Genomic DNA, 18,312 nt, shown 5'->3' with positions numbered 1-18,312 from the left:
CGCGGTTTTCGTATGTAAAACCCCAGATAATATTGTTACATGGTGGAAGTTGGTAGCCGAATTGCATTTTGCTGTTATGGTTTGAATGAAACATTTACGCCTCAAATGAAATATCATTCGACGCGGCTCAACGCTGACAAGATGAGAGTTTTTTTTTTCCGTTTCACGTTTGTTTACATTATATTTGAGTATGACATGTCCTGGTAATTACGTTCCACATGTTACGGATTCAAGCATTGCTTCTTTTGTAGTTTCATGTTAATTCAAGTTTACGATGATTCGGGCTGCTCTCACTCACACCTTTTCTTTTAAGAGCATATCCCATTTAACTTTTTTTCCGAGCGTAGAAATATTCGTAACACTTTCGCACTCGCGGAAGCACCTGAAGACGGCATACAGCGTTTCTCCAACGTTCTTTAGGGCACTGTGGACCTTTTTTAACGTCTATATTCTCCATTTGAGAGGTTGAACTCACTTTAACACCAGGTTCGGACGATTAGGTGCTTGAGACGCATAACACCTTAAATTTACGTCGGCGCTTGCACTCACGCACTGCACGGAACTATATTCTTACTCGGCACGAAGGTAACGGGAACATCAGAGGATCTACTAGTACGCGGCTCTGTACACTGCATTCAGAGCAGACGCCTGGCATCTCGTACCGGGAAGGCTGACTGCCTTCGGGCGATCTTGATGGATAAATGAATGCGTCAGCGTCAAGGCGGCTTCCGGTGACGGATATAGACGTGCAACTGGGAGGATACGGGACCCCGGGCCATCGGTCGACATCACAAGGCTCCATCCAATGTCTCAGACGTGACCACCACTCCTAATACGACTCTCCGAAAAAAGACCGATTCGGCAGAACGTTGCGAAAGTTCCCGGTCAGCCGTTGTCACTCTTGACGTTCTTGCTGCTCTCGGCTTCGGAGAAAATGATCTTCCGGCCACACACACGCAGGTCAATCAGTTCAGCCCTTGGCGTGTAACTATGCCCTCCACGTTTTTTTTTTTTCGCGTGACATCTTTTATACCTGCATGCACTGATCAACCATTTATACGACCCGTTCGTATCGAAGGAAACCATCAATTTTTTGTGTGAAGTTGGGCAGAGTGGAACAGAGTAAAGGTGTGGCACAGACATATGCTTGAACGCACTTAGTGATTCAGTAAAAGGAGTCAAAATGCTGGCGTGCGTGAACGCACAACTTCTTTGCGGTTTTACAGTTTTACCTCATTGTCGCGTTGACCTAAATTACATGTTAAACAGTTAACCCTGGCAAAAGCACTTACAGCTGCGCCATGGTGAGGTTGGCGAATCAGTATTCATCAAGCTCAGGCCGACCCCTCTGCCTTCTAATGAGTTCTCTCTCTCTCATTCGTGAAAAAAAAAATTGCGCTGCGAGGGTCACGGTAGCGCGCGTGCACAGAACGCGCGCCATCGCTTTTAAGAGCCAGCGTCAATTTAAAATCGCCGGCCACAAGAGATCTCGTCAAGGACGCAGCTCGCATGCTTCGACCGCCCGGGCGCGAAATACCGCGGCCTCTGCGGAAGCTCCGGCATCCCGCAGCCGGCGCTAATCTCGGATGCCAAGGAAACAACGAGATCATTGGAGAATGGCAACAGAATGGCACCGCAATGTCAGCGCGCCCGAAATAGCGTCGTAAACTGACGGCGTGAGAAGTTACGAAAAGGTTCTTCCTACAACAGGGCTTGTTGCTGAGCTAGTTTGTTCATTACTTGAGGAAAATATGTGCGGCGCTAAAAGACGAAAACGAAGTGAAGATACGAACCGACCAACACGGGCGCCATGTTTGTTGCTTGGCGTCTTCACTTTGTCGCCGTCCATTTAGCGCCATAGCTATTTTACTCAAGCTCTCCCTCCTTCCCTGGCTTCCTATGTACTGTGGACAGGGGACACAAATTGAAAGCTACAGAACCTAGGCGGAAGCCGGTGTAAGCGAGCAGATGCGAAGGAGCACGCACTCAGAGAGTCAGTGAGAATAGCCTTACGACAGGCCCGACGGTGCAAGGAGAGAATGCCCGCGCAACGGTCAACAATTTTAAATAATTACTTCAACGCCGTGGACTCCTGACTGGAATCAAGCGCCAACCGTACCTCCTCTAAATAAAGTCAGTGAAGTGGAAATGCGCTTAAGTGTAGAACCTTTAGCAAGAGTATACGAAGCGAGAATTTTATTAAAAAAATGCTTTGGTTTATATTTTAGATAAGCAAGTAGAAAGGCGCAGCGTCAGCCGGTGGTACACATATACATTAAGGCAGAGAGCCTGGATGCTTCAGTCAAGCGCGAAAAATTGACTGTCGGTGTCGTCGGCGGCGACGTCAACACGAGTGACGCAAAAAATTATCACACGATCACGTAATCATGACGTCACAGATCACCAGAACTTTAGGGGGTAGGATTAAGGCATCGAAAGCGAAGAAAAAGAAGGTGGCTTTCGCCTTAGAGTCGTCCTAGGCGAATGCCCAAAGGATCCTGTGATCTTTGTACACACCCACGTGCGGAGCAGCGCCTTGTTTCAATCAAAAGTTTCCAGCACAGCTCTCAGTCGACGAGACCCGGCAGCCGCCACCGGAATCATGGATTAACTATGAAAGAATGACAACCACATGAGGCTGTCTCCAGAAAAGAGAAGAAATCAACAGCACTGGTGATGAAAAAGAAGCCTGTTCATTCCGTGCCTTTATGAAGTGCGCGTGGGCGACGTCGACATCGTTGATCTTGCCGAACGACGACTTGTAATCTGACCCGCGCCCACTGTAATTATCGAGCCAAGTCTGGTTCCTGTCGACTTGCTATTATTTAGCAACGTTCAGGTAAACGTTGAAATACGAAACTACTGATAACGCCGAGGAAATGAACAGTATCGCTGTCCAGAAAGGGCATCGCGTTACGAAACCATCGGATTTCCGGAACAATAGGGTGAGCGAAACCATGCAGCGCGACGAAGTGATGTTTTCGTTCGGTGTCTTACTTCCGCGTGCGGCCTCACATTTCCGATTCCTTAAGGAGTCTCAAGCGGAAGAAAGCGCCTTTTGTTTGCAAATGTAAAAGGGTATCTTAATCATGCAATATAAAATTCTCAGAAAGGGATTGAAATTCCGGACGTGCTGAGCCATGCCACCAGTGAACATGTAACAATAGTGCCGAACATGGGAAATAAGGTACGTGATTAGCGTCGTGTGCGCGACTTAGTTCGAAACCGTTACCAAAGATCGCTTTCGAAATAAAATGGCAGCTGTCTTTCTTTCCGCAGTGTTTACTTGCGACAGTGTCAAATTTCTTGGCTTTTAGACAGATTAGTCCTTGGACCGGATGTCGGCAAACTCACTCGTGAGTGACTCACTCAGACCACTCATACTCACCACCGAGCCGTGAGTCCTGAGTCCTGAGTTGAGGTTCGGCGGAGGTGAGTAAAATTTCGGGATGTGAGTTTGAGTCCGAGTGAGTTCGGAGAGAGAAATTTTTGTAAGTTGAGTCCTAGAGCACCTAAGCACAAAATATATTTCTTGAGTGAGTCTGAGTGAGCTACAAACTTTTTTGCCGACCTACGATGGCCACTACTCAACTTCAGCATTACTATCGGCCTTATGACGGCTCATGTTGATACTCACTTCTACTCGCATATACTTCAACGCACTGGCGTTGATACGCCAGCTCAAATTTATTGGTCACATGCTTGCCCTGAACACCCCCCCCCCCCCGCCTCTTGCAAAATTGTTCAAAGGATGTTCTTGATTGATTAAAATATCTCGTATGAGTAATATGTTTCAATAAAAAAAAACACTTACTGGATTGCAATCACTGATAGCTAGTATGTGAAGGTACGAGATCAAAAGGCGTATCGTAGAGCACCGATTATGCGAGATATTGACGTTTAAGTGCGTTGACACTCCTGGTCGAAAAAGCTAATTGTACGCTAACGGACACATGAGTCGACTCACTCAGACTCAGATCGAACAGGGAGCTTGAGTCTTAGTGAGTCCGAGTGAGTAACATTTAGGTAGCTTGAGTCCGAGTGAGTATGGTTGAGGAAAAAATGGACTCTCGCGAAGCTGAACGTAAACGGCAACGCCGGCAAGCGAATCATCTCTTCTCTCTCTGTGCAACGGTGTGCGGAAACGCCATGAACAACGGCAACGTCGGCGCTAGTTGCAGCGGCAGCGCCACCGCCGCGAAGCAGAGGAAGGCTCGGGAAGCCGAACATAAACGTCAACGCGTCGGCAAGCGGTAATTCAAATGGCTCGACAAGTCACATAAGAGAAACGGAAACTCGATGCGCACTCCCCGCGATGCTTTCGCATCTACCATGGTTGCCCGTAGGGGGAGATGAGTAATTTTTAGGGGCGAAGCTCCTTAAGGAGGCACCCGTTCGTCCCTCGTCGTGCTCGTAGTAGTGAGTAACAAGTCTTACCCTTTGACCTCCAAGGTGGTGCCGGTGGGAGATTTCTCCTGTGCGTTGTTGAACAATAAAAAAATCGCAGCCTGCGCGTTAACTAAAAGCCGAATTCTTCTGTCTCTGTAGAAGTGTAAGTGTTAGCTAAAAGCCGACTTCTTCTGTCTCTCATTCCCATTAGCAGCCATTGTTTACCTCCAAGGTAGTGCCTGGTGAGATTTCTCCTGTGCGTGATTAAACAATAAAAATTTTGTTCAAAACGCCGTTGATTGATGAAATAAACCAACGAAAGACGCCAGATGTTTTGTAAAAACAAAACGAAAGAACGCCAGATGTTTCTAAAGCAAAACGAAAAAGACGCCAGCTGCTTAACGAAAGACGCAAGGTGTTTTCTAAAGCAATGGTTTTCTAAACAATGAAAATTCACAGCGTACATGTAAAATTAAAGTGAGCTGCAAGTCGTCATAACTCATCGAACCTTTAGTATAAACGCGCCCGATCTCACGTCGGTGATGATGTACTGGGCAGAATTCACGGAAGATTCACGGTTTACCGATGAACCTCCGCAGCTTCGCCCACTCATCATCATTCACTCCGTGGATATGCTGTGATTTTTTAACGGTGCTATAGTTTAGCGCTAGTTTTCAGAGGCCACGGAATTGTGTTAAGTTGCACGTGCGCTAGCTAGTGTACACATTACGTGTGTACATTAAAGGGGCCCTGCAAACACTTTTCCAAGCAATTAACGAATGACTTCATTAAAAGAGTTTGTTGCCTCTCAAATAGACTGCCGCAAAATTTTTTCAAATCCGTCAAGTACGAGCAGAGTTACAGGGATTTGTCGCATGCTATAAGTGTTTTCTCCCTCGTTTCGTAAAAGCGAGCGCGCTGAAAGCTACGCCTCAGTGAGCGTCATGATCTTGAGCGCTTTTCTCATGCAGCTCACGATTGTCAAATCAGCCAATGGCCATGGACTTCGGGTTTACGGCGCGGTCATTTGGGTTTATGGCACGTTTGGTTCACGTGTTCTCAGGAACCTCGACTACCGATCGGCCACATTTTCTGACCATGCTGAAAAAGTGTTGCATGACCCCTTTAACGCATTGTATAATAAGCATATCAATCGCATCTGTCTTTCTTTTTCCTGTCTCTTTCATTTCTGTTTAGAGCAGTTAAATGTAGCATGCCGGAGACACGCTGTTCCAGACGTGCTCTCTTCTTTATTATTTATTAAAAGCTATCTTCTTCTTCATACTCCACGAAGAAGCGCCTATATCTGCTCCGCTGTTGAAAATTATTTAATTGAATCAGGAGGATTTTGACTCGAGAGCCGTAAATTACCATTATATAATTTATATTCATAATTATAAAAAATTGGGGGCCGCTTAAGCTTCGCCTTTAAGAGTTGAACGCGATAGCGATATCCTGCCCCTAGTGCGCACTTGGAACTAAGGTTTGTGCCTTATGTAATGGGTAGCATGCTTTAAACCAGAAACTATTTCGAAGTTGCGATGCACCCACTACGTGGCCTTAAGGGAATACGCGCAATAATGTGTGTGCCTTTTGTAATGGGTGGCTGTCTTTAAACCACCAAGTCGTTAGGATATTGACGTGGTGTGACGCCCGATAGCAATGTACGCTTGTACCACGCAATATTACTGCGATATTACATCTCGTACTGTGACACCTGTATAGTGGACGCGTATTTTTGGGATGCATGAAAGGTACTTTCAGTGCAGCTCGAAGCAGAGTCGTGGCTGTGTGGTAGAACACCTGCTTGCCACGCGGACGGCCTGGGTTCGATTCTCGCTCGGACCCAGCATTTTTATTATTTATTTGCAGCTTTTTTGATTTTTCGCTCACAACCAACGGTGCCGACGCCGACGGCGGAATTTCTGCGATACGAGCTCTTTAACGCTATCGCGTTAAAATTTTTGTTAGCCACGCAATTCATATATGTCCATTTTTTTAAAAGAAATTTATTCGTTTCTTGACTAATTCCTCGGGTGGGTATGAGCCAGTGAAGTCGCTATCATCATCATCACTGAATCTGTATCAGTGAGGAGCGCTGATCGACCGCGCGCGCTATAATCGACCATGCGCCAAGAACTAGCTGGTTGACTATTTGGCTGCTTGATGCATCAAGCTACCGGAATGTCACTCATCGAGCGGCGCCAGCGCATTGGAGAGGTTGGAGAGCATCTTTCCTGTCAAAGGAGTTGCGAGAATTTTTGTATTGTAGGTGGTGGTGGTGGTGGTGGTGGTGGTGGTGGTGGGGATATTGCAGCAGGCGGGGTTAGCCTGGCCTGCTTGGCCGGCAATTGTTCCGCCTGAGTGTCTCCTGAATTGGAAGTGCCTGTCACCACGTGTTGGACAGCCGAGAGTCTCGCAGGAACTGCACGGGCGCTTTGCTTTGCTCGGAGTGATTTCAGGAGCTTTCTTTGCTCAGTACTGGCGTTGTAAGAACGGCGCAGCGGGACACACGAACAAGATTGCAGAGCTGAGGTAAAGCGAAAGAGAAAAATATCGCGGACTGAAAATTGGGAAATATTGCTGCCTCTTAGACACGAGCGCTTATTGGGCCACGTGTTCGATTTATGAAGGTGTGCAGCCGACAGAATTCCCAGCATGAGGCGAAAGCGACGAGTGAGGAAAGCGGGCAACGGGGCGACCAGCCTGGTTAAGTAAAAGAAATGCATTTTGGCCAAGAAAGAAGCAAGGCCAGGCCAGTGGACAGAATCACTGAAGAAGCGGTGCGAATTTATGTTGGGCATTAAACGTGGAGCTCCTATCTGCAGCCAATCCGGTTGCTTCGATTACTGATGTTACCTGAGTGCATATGCATTACGTCATCAGCCTCCTTGTTCTAATTCCATGTTGCGTATTTGGGCCACGTGCTCTGTGTTTCTTTGAACTGTGTTCCCTAGGTTTGTTCCTCCACGTTTTCTCGTCAAAACACTGCTTTAAGTAGTGTGGATCTGTATTTAAATTTGTTGCGCGAAGTTATCTTATGAATAAAAATAAACCTTGGTTTCAATGCCGAATGAATCGATTTAACTAGAGAACCACACTGTACGTACTTTGGATCTGTATTTACACTGATTTGTTGTTCTACACTGAAGGTGGCCGACATTTATTATCATTCATGAGATCATGTCATGCATAATATCTAACTACAGGCTCACGGTCCTTGTACCGCGGATCTGTACCTAAATCGATTTATTTGGCATTATTTTGCCCGAATGACGGGAGTTGGATCCCCGCCGCGGCCGTTTAAACATTAACGTCAGTCACAATTTACTGAAATGGGATCAAGAGATTGAGGTTAAATAGAGCCAATATGCACGAGGTGTCTTTCACAAAGTGTAGTGTAGCCTATGAGCAAACACCTCCTGCATGATACCATGTTAGACTGATAAAAATTTGCGCAGGCAGTTAGTAGAGGAGATCTGTATTCATAGGCGCGCACAGGATTCTCGAGAGAGGGGGGGGGGGGCGATGTATCACCCCCCCCCCTTCTGTTGGTCGAATCCATAGGAAATCAAACTTCCCAATGGATGACAATAATGAAAATGAAGTGATGACGTGCTTCTGACAACGGTCTGCCGTCGGTCCCCGGCTTTCTGGGGGTGGAGGTGGAAAGTAATCAGTTCTTGCAATGCATCGGGTGTCCTCAGCCGCCATTATCATCAAAAACTTGCATGGTCATAACCCTATACTCTGATGGGACTGGTCTATGATGAACTGGTCTATGAGGAACTGGTCTATGGACTATGATGGGACTGGTCCGAATGAGTAAAGGTATGGGGCAGATTTGGCGCACACCTTAAATGATTAGGGGGGGGGGGCTGCCACCTCCCCTGTGTGCACGCCTATGCCTGTATTTTGAATAAACACGAAAGCTATTTCCTATTGCAGAAGGGTTTCTTGAAGGGCCAGTTGGTACATGATACTGAGGGGAACAGAGCAAAAAACGGGACCAATCTTTCTCCGTCCCGTTTTTTGCGCTGTTCCCCTCACTTTTTCCTATACCGATGTGGGGAGGTTGATTAGACACAGCGCTGCACAATTCATCGCGGACCTAAGAACTTTAAAAGACACCAAGAGCAGTATTTCGGCGGCCAAAGCCAGCCTAGGATTTTTTTTTTGAAACATCTTTATTTCTACATGAAATGGGTTAGACCTTGAGGCAGAAAGGAGCAATCCTATGATTAACTTGTGTAAACAAGAAATGAAGCGCCGACACATTTATGTCTCGCAAGAACCCGCACGCGTGCCTGATTGACATCCGGAGCTGCTATTCCCGGGTGTGCGCAAATACGTTTTTTGTGTACCTTCTTTTTTGCCACAGTGTTCACTTTCATTTGGCAGTCGGCGTGTGTGTTGTCAGCTTCCCTGCTCTTGTGTTCGGGTCTGCATGTCCTACCTTCTCTCATGAAGACACTTTTATTTTTCCCGGAAGTCATCCTCAAGCGACGCTGACACTAGCAACGTGTCAGCGCCGTCTTCCTCGTTAAATTTTTCTGCTGGCGACATGGGGCAGCAGCAGCAAGATTCATCCTGCGCTTCCTCGGCGGTTCGTAGCACGTGTACGCCTCGGAGGAAAATGTGACGGCGTCGCCGCCAGCAGTAGACAAATGTACTTGAGGATGTTAACGTCCGTCCATGGACCCGGGGTTTGCGACTTAACTAGAGCTCAAGTATAGTGAAAACTCTGAAAGCATTTGCGTATCCGTGAGCGTAGAACGTGGTGATTACGGAGGGTGCTCGAAAGGAACGTGGGATAGCGGAGGCGGTGCACCTACCCTGCACGGGGGCCGAAATCTTTGATCGTGTGAGTTGCGAAGCGAGGGTCGCATTTGTGAGCAACATGTATCTGTCTTTTCCCCCTGATTCACTGGCGTAGCTAGGGGGGGGGGGGTGCAATACAAATGCACGCACGAACATATTCGCCGTGCTTGCTTTTTCCTGAGTCCATGAACCTGCTGCGTTTCCAGCGAGAAGGCTCTCCCAAAAAACGACGTGCATATACGGTCCGAAGAAGCGGACCCTACGCGCGGGAGTGCTTCATCTATCCCTGTCTGCATTTGCTTTTCCCTCCTGTAGAGCGCAACGCGTGCTCCACACGCTCTTCCTCTTCGCAAACGTCCAACCGTAGCAGTAGCGTGCACGTCGTCATCTGTTTGCCCGGCGCGCAAATATTACCAGAGATTTGTTTGTGCGACGAGCAATATTGGCGTAACAGCCTTTTTCTTCCCTCCCATTTAGTCGATTTGTTTCTTTAGTGTTCTTTTTTTTTATTTTTTTCGCCTGTCTGCGCTTGACGAGAACAACTTCCGGCATCGCATCACTCTCGGTTAAACTGCCTGAAACGAGATGTACTGACAACGCAAAACTTATCTGTATTTGCAGTAAACGTGTACTTGAATCGTGTTTCTTTCAGACGCATTGTATTCGGATGGGCTTAACATTGTTTCTTTCAACGTAAGAGGTAAGTATAGGGCAAAATACGGAATGTTTTTTTCCTTGATTGATGGCACACACGTGAGAGTCGAGCCGTTTGTGACGTATCGTCGTGACAAAGAAAGCAGCAAGTGTTTATCAGTACGGTCCTCAAACACAAAGCTGCAGAGAATCAAACAGCGTGGTAGGATGGGACACAAGGAAAGAAGTGAGACGGAGGAGCGCACGCTTCGACTGGTTTTATTTAAAACATCTAGTCAGTCTTTAAATACTGTCCCGCCAGGGCGATATGCCCCTCTAAGCTCTAAATTTAAAAAAAAATGAAAATAAAAATAACAAAATAGACGTGGAAATCTAAGTGAATCAACTTTTTTTTGTATTGCCGGCACTACGCATTCATATGGGTCACATATATTCCCACTCTGCAAGGGTGGATGTGTAGCCAAGTCGTTAAGACACCGCAGTCTGAGCGTGGATACCTAGGTTCAAAAGCATCGCAAGCAAAGGAAATACTATGGTTCCTGTTCTTTTTTTTTCTTTTATAGCGGCTCTTCTTACGTGACAGAGAGACGGACGAACACGAACACAAAGTTTTCTCTGTGAGACCGCATAGAAATGCTTACGCCTTTAAAATCTTTTTTGGAAGCTGCCCAAGTGATCACTAAGTGGTTTGTGAGAAAATATATGGTTCCTGCCTTCCCTTGAACATTGTTCCTGCACGGCACGGCGTCTTTCATTTTCTAGCGTTCGCCAGAATGTGGGACTGTTCAATGTAAGGCGCATCCCACGACAACTGCGATGCGTGTTGTAATTAAACTTTAGCAAAGTCGCAATTTTTCTGATGTGTGGAATGCTTTATATGTCGAATTGACATGTTGTCTTAGAGAGGGCTTTTATTCCGCCATCACGAAACATTTCAACAAAGCCTTCAAAAAATTATCTTTTTATACATTTTTTTTCCATCGCTCGTACAACGCATTCGTATGGTTGAGACACATTCCCATTCTGCAAGCGTTGGTGTTTAGCCCAGTGGGCGAGACAATAGCCGTCGGGGCGTTAGGCCCTAGGTTCGAATCCCAATTCCACCAACAAAAGTTATTTCGTGTTTCTAGTTTGGAGCGTCTGCTGGGTCAGCTCCCATATATTTAAATGGAAGCCTTATGAGCGAGAGGTTCCCCTGCTGCGTTTGCTTCACCGCAACAGATGTCGAAAAGCAGTAGGAAATGCTGAGGCCCTTTTCACAAATGAGTGGGCTGAACTTTTGCCTGACGTCACACCAAATATTGCGTTGTGCACGGGTGCGGTATCTGGCGAAAAAAAGAAGAAAAAAAACGCCAGGCCTGCGCGGAAAGCGCGGCACAGTCACAGCGAAAGCTGGAAGAGTCGCATTTCTAGAACCCGTAGTAAACTCTCTTGGGGTTTCTAATACAACTGCACTAGCAAGGTACCCACTACGCCATAAATCATCAGTTTTGTGAAGTAGGGAAGTAGCCACTGTGCAATTTTTCTTCATTCTGCGGAGAACCGTGGTACCCGCTAAACACCTCTAAGGCATTATGTGCACTTTGTTGATGCCGTACCTAATTACGATGAAGAATTATGTCAGAGCCCTTTTTAATGAGTTAGAAGGTTTAAACGACTCACTCGTTGCGCAATTCGAATTGTGTGACGCCTGATTACAGAATTCACGTCGTGTGACGCGTGGTTGTTATTTTGCTCTTCTAGCACGCTACATTACGCATGTTAACGTGGTTGCTTCCCGAGATAAAAGCCTGTATATGGTCTTTTTGCAAAGGAGTATCAACAGCAGGCATGGCTCTGTGGTAGATTATTTGGCTCACACACAGAGGACCCAGGTTCGATCCCCGCTTCATGCTAGATATTTTATCTTACTTTTTTTGTCTTATATCTCGCGATAGCGGTTACGGACACCGGCGGCGGCGGCGGACAACTACAGCGCGAGAAATGGCCGTTGTTGTGATCTCATAACAGCTTTCGCTGTAAAAATGGAGGAAGTGTCCCATTAACAACAGCTCCGACCCCCCGTCCTCCAGTCGCGGCAGGAAATTGGCTTCCTAACAACACAGACCGTGGGAAAATCTTCTGGGCTGTTTTTGGCACCTGTGAAACGAAAAATACGCATAAAGGTCCATTGCTGCAAGGTGTGACGTCCAGAACAAAAGTTGAGCCTTATCCTGGGTGATAAGGACGTCAACTTTTCGACTGTTTTTCGACACCTATCTCGTGACATGTCCAACACATCAGGGGAAACTTTGGCTTCGGAAGGTAGTTCTTACACGCATAAGCAGGTGTATTCACGGCAAACTAGTGACGGTCAGGCAAAAGTGAGCATTTCATGGGTGATAAGGGCCTCAAACTTTCTTCGACTGCTTTTCGACATCTACCTTGTCAGTGAAGGCCAAATGCAACAGGGGACATTTATGGCTCGGGAGGTGCTCTTACACGCATAGCAGGCGCATCGCTGTAACTCGTGACGTCAGGAAAAAATGGAGCCTTATCATGGGTGATAAGGGCCTCAACTTTTTCGGACTGCTTTTACACAATCTATGCAGCGAAGCCAACGCATCAGGGGAACTTTTGGCTCGGAAGGTAGCTCTACACGCATAGTAGGTCGCATCGCTGCGACTCGTGACGTCAGGCAAAAGTTGCAGCCTTATCGTGGTGGATAAGGAACTCAACTATTTCGACGCTTTTAAGAATATTGCGGCGAAGCAAACTCATCAAAAGAGCCTCAGCTTCGAAGGCTCTTATACGCATCGTAGGTCGTCCCACTTATTGAAATAGGTAAAACTTCAGGAAATTGAAAAATGAAAGATTTCCAAAGGCTTGCCTTTTTTCGAAAATATACACCCACAATCAATTTCATTCATAAGAGATGACATTTTCAAAATCAAAATGTGCAATATTCTCAAAGACTATAGCCTTGCCTGCTTAGTCAGAAAGACACTATCAACTTTAATAAAATTCAAGGGACATCCAAAAATAACAAAATTTCCGAAGCATATAAGGCCTTGCCTTCTTGGTCAAAATACACCCAGGATCAATTTTATTAAGCTGGGATCAATTTTTCAGAACTGAAAAGTAGAAGATTTTCAAAGGCACAGACTTACCTTTCCAACATCTGTAGCGCCCGACTTATAGTCGAACGAGGCTATACACGTGTTTTTAATTGCTCGCCTATGCTCTGTGGTAAGCAATAACAGCAATTATTTTCGGGACCTCATGCGGTACTGAGGCCACTCAACCGCAAGGTCACGTGCTGCTAATGTTTTTATTGCGATATCAATATATGGACACTCTCGGCGATTTTTTGGCCGTCGCCGTTGTCGCCTGTGTGTATGTATGTAACACACCCACAAAGAAGCATAGCCCTGGATAATTCCTTTTTCTGAAGCGCGTGGTTGGGGAGTCGAACCAGCGACCCTTCGTTCCGCGGTGCGACGCTTGAAACGGCTCGGCCACAAACGCGCACAGCCTCCAGCATGTTAAAGGCGAACTAGGACCAAAGGGTGGCGCTTTAAAGGGCGTCGCCCCGTTCGTCTTTCGTCGCGGCGCATGGATATAGGAGGTGGAGTGGGGCTGCGTGCCTCTGGCTCCGTACTTTGGACTGCAGGGCGTGGGGGCCTGTGTTCGCACGCTGATCTCTAGAGGGGTGTTCAATAGATGGCTCATAGCTTTGTACCTTTTGCGCTCTCATCGCAAATTCTGCGTTGAAGCCATTGACCATACGAAGGTCACTTCGCTCGCTGCAGCGGCCGTGTTTGCTAAAGGAGTCAGCTGCTAAACTTTTCTCTTATGACATTCGTATGACGTTCCATTTTTCTTATCACATGCATTGATTCGCCTTTAAGGCGGAACTGTGACTTTTTTTTCACTTTTATTAGGGATAATATTTCTGCTAGGGAACGTCGCCATACATCTCACTAATTCATCTCAATGGCGCTTATCACCTTTTGACCTAATATGGCAAAACCAACTCAGTTTAGCGGGCCCTCTGGCACACATTTTATAATGGAGATGGCAACAGGCATGCATGTGTTGAAAATTTTCAACGCTCAGCTGTGGTGACTGGTATTTTACGTGAAGTACGAGTAAGTACTTTAAAAACACAAATTTTCCTGCGGGCTAACATGCTGATCACGTGATGATCGACATTCAAAAGGGAAAAAAAACTACTTGTGCCCGAATTTAACGTTGATATGTACCTATATGAACCTCTCCAAGCCGCAGAATCGCTTGCTTCTTTTCTTCATCGCTAGCGGTGGCATTTACTTGTTCTCTATGTGTTACGTTCACCAAGAACACAGAATCAAAACGCGTTGCAAAATATTTTATCAAACTTTATTCCCTTGTATGTACAAATTTACAAACTCACGATAACAGTCGGCGACATTGCGCCTTTTTCCACTGACTGTACAGGAACAACGAACTCCATTACAACGCTTAAACGTAGTGCACGCGGCAGTGTGTACGCGGGTGATTTAATTATGAATAATAAATATTAAGGGCAACATCAGGCAATTTTTTGTGCCCCTATTTTAGCCGCATTCTTAGGTCATCGGTCTTTTTGGAATTTCTTATCCCTGCCTTTCTTTATATAAGAGAACAACATTTATAAGTAGATATCACAGTACACCGATGCTCCCAAGTGTTGATTTTCGAAAATGGTACGCCATTACGGCAGCAGCCAGCTACGTCCAGCGCACTGGCTTCGGCTACAATACAGCTTGCCTTTCAAGTGATACAGCTTTTCAGTGAAATTTTGCCTGGAGAGGGGAAAAAAAGCCATAAAAACACTAATTATGCTTAGCCTGTCTGTAGAACGTACACGTTATAAATTGAGGATGTATAGAAGTGAGTGGCAGCACTGATGACGCCATCTAGTGACCGTAATTTTCGGTACAGCCCACGAAACTGTCAATTCCATACGTATTGTACCTAACTGATTGCGAAAACGAGATCATCAAAAACGCAGGCATCGCCAATATATTTTTCTTTGCTTCGGCGAGAATTGAAAGAAGCACTAAAACGCTTTTCCCGCTTTTTACTCGAACAAACAGCCACAAGACGTCGACGCTTTTTCCGACGTTTAAGGTCATTCTTTGAACTGCAGTGCACGTCCAGTTGCGCCCATTGCTGATTGGATAGATGTTAAACCTATCTGCCTCGAATTAACGCAAGGCTCCTCAACACTGCTGCTTCCCTCCACTTTCTTGCCCCTGCTCACGTCAACCAGGGGTTCTATGCTTACCTGGCGGAAAATAAAGTTGTTATCATTATCATCATCATGATGGAGTATTTGTCACGGTATAGGATAGGACAATTTGTTGTTTTGTAGTTTTCTAGCAACAAAAGATCATCATCGACAGGTGTCGTATCCAGGTGATCCACCTGAGCAATTCCTTTTTGGCAATGTAATCCGAAATTTGATCTTCTGCGCGACCATGCCCGACGACCGTTGAGGCTCGGTATGCTCGTGCGTTGAGGTGTGGTCGTAGTGTTCGCTTGGTTCCGATTGTACCAATCTGCGGAAGCAGAAAAAAATCATTGTAATGCGCCCACGTGGTCTTAGAAGCCACTGTGTTCATCAAAGGTTTCATAGACCACGGGTACCAGAGCAAGACAACTTGTTGTGGAGGCCAGTGCGTCACCTTGGAACACAGTATGACTCCAATGATCGGAAAATGAAAACAGATATGTTTTCGATTCCAGTATGCCTTGTTGTGCCGAATGGTACTTTCCGACATAGTCCTGCAGCGCGTCCTTATCACACGCGGAGTGCCTTTGAAAACTTTAACAAAAACCATTACTCCCAGGCTGATTTCGCCAGCTCAACTAGAAACCGGGTCGACGTCAGTAGATAAATCAAACATCTCTTACCAATGGCTTAATAAATTTTATGATGTAGCAGGTTATAATGCCTTTTCATGCCTCTTTTATGTTTTACTGCGCGAGCTTCGTCCACCTCTCATAAACCTTGTCTTCGTCGGCAGGACTTGTACCACAAGTCACTATTGTCCCTAGTAATTTAAGTTAACGAAAACGTTTACCACCAGCACACTAGCGCTGCTTCACACAGCGTCACGTTAATAGACGTAATATTGCGCGACAGAAGCATAGAATAGCACCAGGTGTCACACTCATGTAAATTGCGCAAGGAATGGGTGGTTTAAAGGCCCACCATTAAAGAGAGCTCAGCAACGATTAGTCATCCCATAAGTCACAGCATCAACAAAGGGCGCAGTTTCGTAGGTTGCGCGTATTACTTTACGGGAGCGTAGTGGATACTTTGGTACTTCGCAAAATCATCATTTATGGCATAGTGTGCACTTCACAAGTGCATTTGCAATAGGCACTCTAGGAGAGTTTACAACGGCCAATGTGTCGCGCAAAGCGTTCCTTCCCTCACAGCACGGTTGAGGAGTCTGCCGAGAAGCTAAACATAGCAAGCGAATGAGAAAGTGATGCGAACACGGCCCGATAACGCTACCGCGTTCCACTCTGAAAGACGAGGTGTAAGCGCCTTCCATTTTTTTTTTCTTTTTTTAACACGAAAGTGTTTTATGACGGGGTCTACCACGGCTACACTGACGCATTTCCGTCACGGATATGACGTTGTAAAATATGAAAACTAAGATATGGCAAAGAAAAAACTAGAAGAAAAGAAAATGTTCTGTCACCGGGAGTCGAACTTACGACCCCTCAATCCCCAGCGCCCAGCTCAAAACGACTCCGCCACAGACGGCACGTTCTTCTTTTGCTAACAGCATGCTATTTATATGCACCATATGCCGGTTGCGGTACTCAGATATCGGTGGTACATCAGCGTAATTTTGTTATCACTAGCGAGACGGCGTGGGCTCGAAGGGCGCGCTTTAAGGTCGTCGCCCCACGCGCTGAGATGAGCGTGCGACTCTACAGGGCGTGGTCGCTCGTGCGCGCGTGCTTATCTTGTACGTCTTGCACTCTCACCGCAGTTACAGAGAGCGCGAATGTCACTTCGCTCACTGCAGCGGCCGCTTTGCGAAAGGAGCACGCTGCTCACAAACAAATAGGCCTAAGTTACAACTGTGACAGTTCGCGCTCATCTTGTGTATACTTCTGCGTTCGTTGTCGTGCATCCTCCTTTGTATATGACAGCGCACTTTAACTGTCGAGCTGTGACAGTTGTTAGTTTGCGCTCATCTGGGTATGTTCGTTCCGTGGTCCTTTCTGCTTTAGCGCCTGCGTTGCAGGTTTCGAGAGCTTGCGTGGCTTACAGTTTGTTGCTATAGCATTCATTCCTTCGTCCTCGGTGCGAAACAATGCATAACAAACGCTCAACTAGTCTGTGAAGACACGCTTTACTTCTTGTTATACCGATCCCTATGACAGAGGAATCGCCATGTTTTTTAGCAACTTACCATCTCTTTCGTCTGGTTGTGAGTCTACGCAACTGCAACCTTCTTGTTAATAGTTCCTCATGATGTCATCATGAGACGCTACAAAAGTTTAAATTATAGTGTCTTACCGAGTCTTGATAAAAAAGAACGAAAGCCAATTGGTAAACTGGGAAAACACAGTAAGGAAATAATGGATCTACGACTGACATTCCACATGTGTACATACGTTGAAGATAACGTTGCCTCCATAATAAAAATAAATCTTATCGATAGGGAAGTAGCCATTCTTTAATAACACCAAACAAGTATTACTTATATTGGTATATATACTTACTGATATTGGGCAGACATGTGGCGATTACTCTCCGGCAGGACTGCTCGCATTATATCCTCCAATACAATGGTATGACGGCAACCTGTAAGATTAATTGTACATGATGAGGCTAAACTTCCGTTAAAAAAAGTCACAGTTTCGCTCAAAAGCGAATCAATCAATGCGATAGCAGTAAATGCGAATGTCACACGAAGAACGGCAAGCAGCTCGATACTTGCAGCGCGTCGCTCAAGGCGCAAAGGTCGCACGAAAATGACGCACACAGGACGAGCGCGAACTAGCAGTGGTCACAGCTTAACAATGGCAGCTGCGCTGCTCAAATACAATGAAGGACACTTGAAAAGAACGCACAGGTATACACAGGCCGAGCGCGAGCAAACAACTGTCACAGTGTTGTTACTTCGAGTTTGAGCAGTAACCCTCCACGGTGGTCTAGCGGTTATGGTGCTCGACCCGCAGGTCGCGGAAATCGAATTCCGGCCGCGGCGGCCGCATTTACGATTGAGGCGAGAATGCTGAGGCCCGGCGACTTAGTTTTAGGTGCACCTTAAAGAACACCAGACGGTCAAAATTTCCGGAGCCCTCCACTACGGCGTCTCTCATAATCAAATCATGGTTTTGGGACATTAAACCCCAACAATTATAATTATTAGTTTGAGCAGTGCGCTACACCCAGTGCCTTAGACTTTTTTT

At 46.3% G+C, this 18,312-nt stretch overlaps 1 protein-coding gene across 1 annotated transcript in view; it reads right to left on the bottom strand.

Annotated features, from left to right (window-relative positions):
- Nucleotides 1-15,284: 15,284 nt before the first annotated feature.
- LOC119381537 (Down syndrome cell adhesion molecule-like protein Dscam2) overlaps nt 15,285-18,312 on the bottom strand; it is a 217,984-nt gene continuing 214,956 nt past the window's right edge. The window contains exons 26-27 of the mRNA XM_037649311.2: nt 17,620-17,701; nt 15,285-15,428 (exon numbers count right to left, since the gene is read on the bottom strand). The gene's annotated coding sequence lies outside the window, so the exon portion shown is untranslated. The remainder of the gene's footprint in view (nt 15,429-17,619; nt 17,702-18,312) is intronic.

Source organism: Rhipicephalus sanguineus, chromosome 2, assembly GCF_013339695.2.
Source record: "Rhipicephalus sanguineus isolate Rsan-2018 chromosome 2, BIME_Rsan_1.4, whole genome shotgun sequence".
Classification (NCBI taxonomy): Eukaryota; Metazoa; Arthropoda; class Arachnida; order Ixodida; family Ixodidae; genus Rhipicephalus; species Rhipicephalus sanguineus.
The sequence above is the reverse complement of the archived record's forward strand: the minus strand, read 5'-3'. Positions and strand labels throughout refer to the sequence as shown.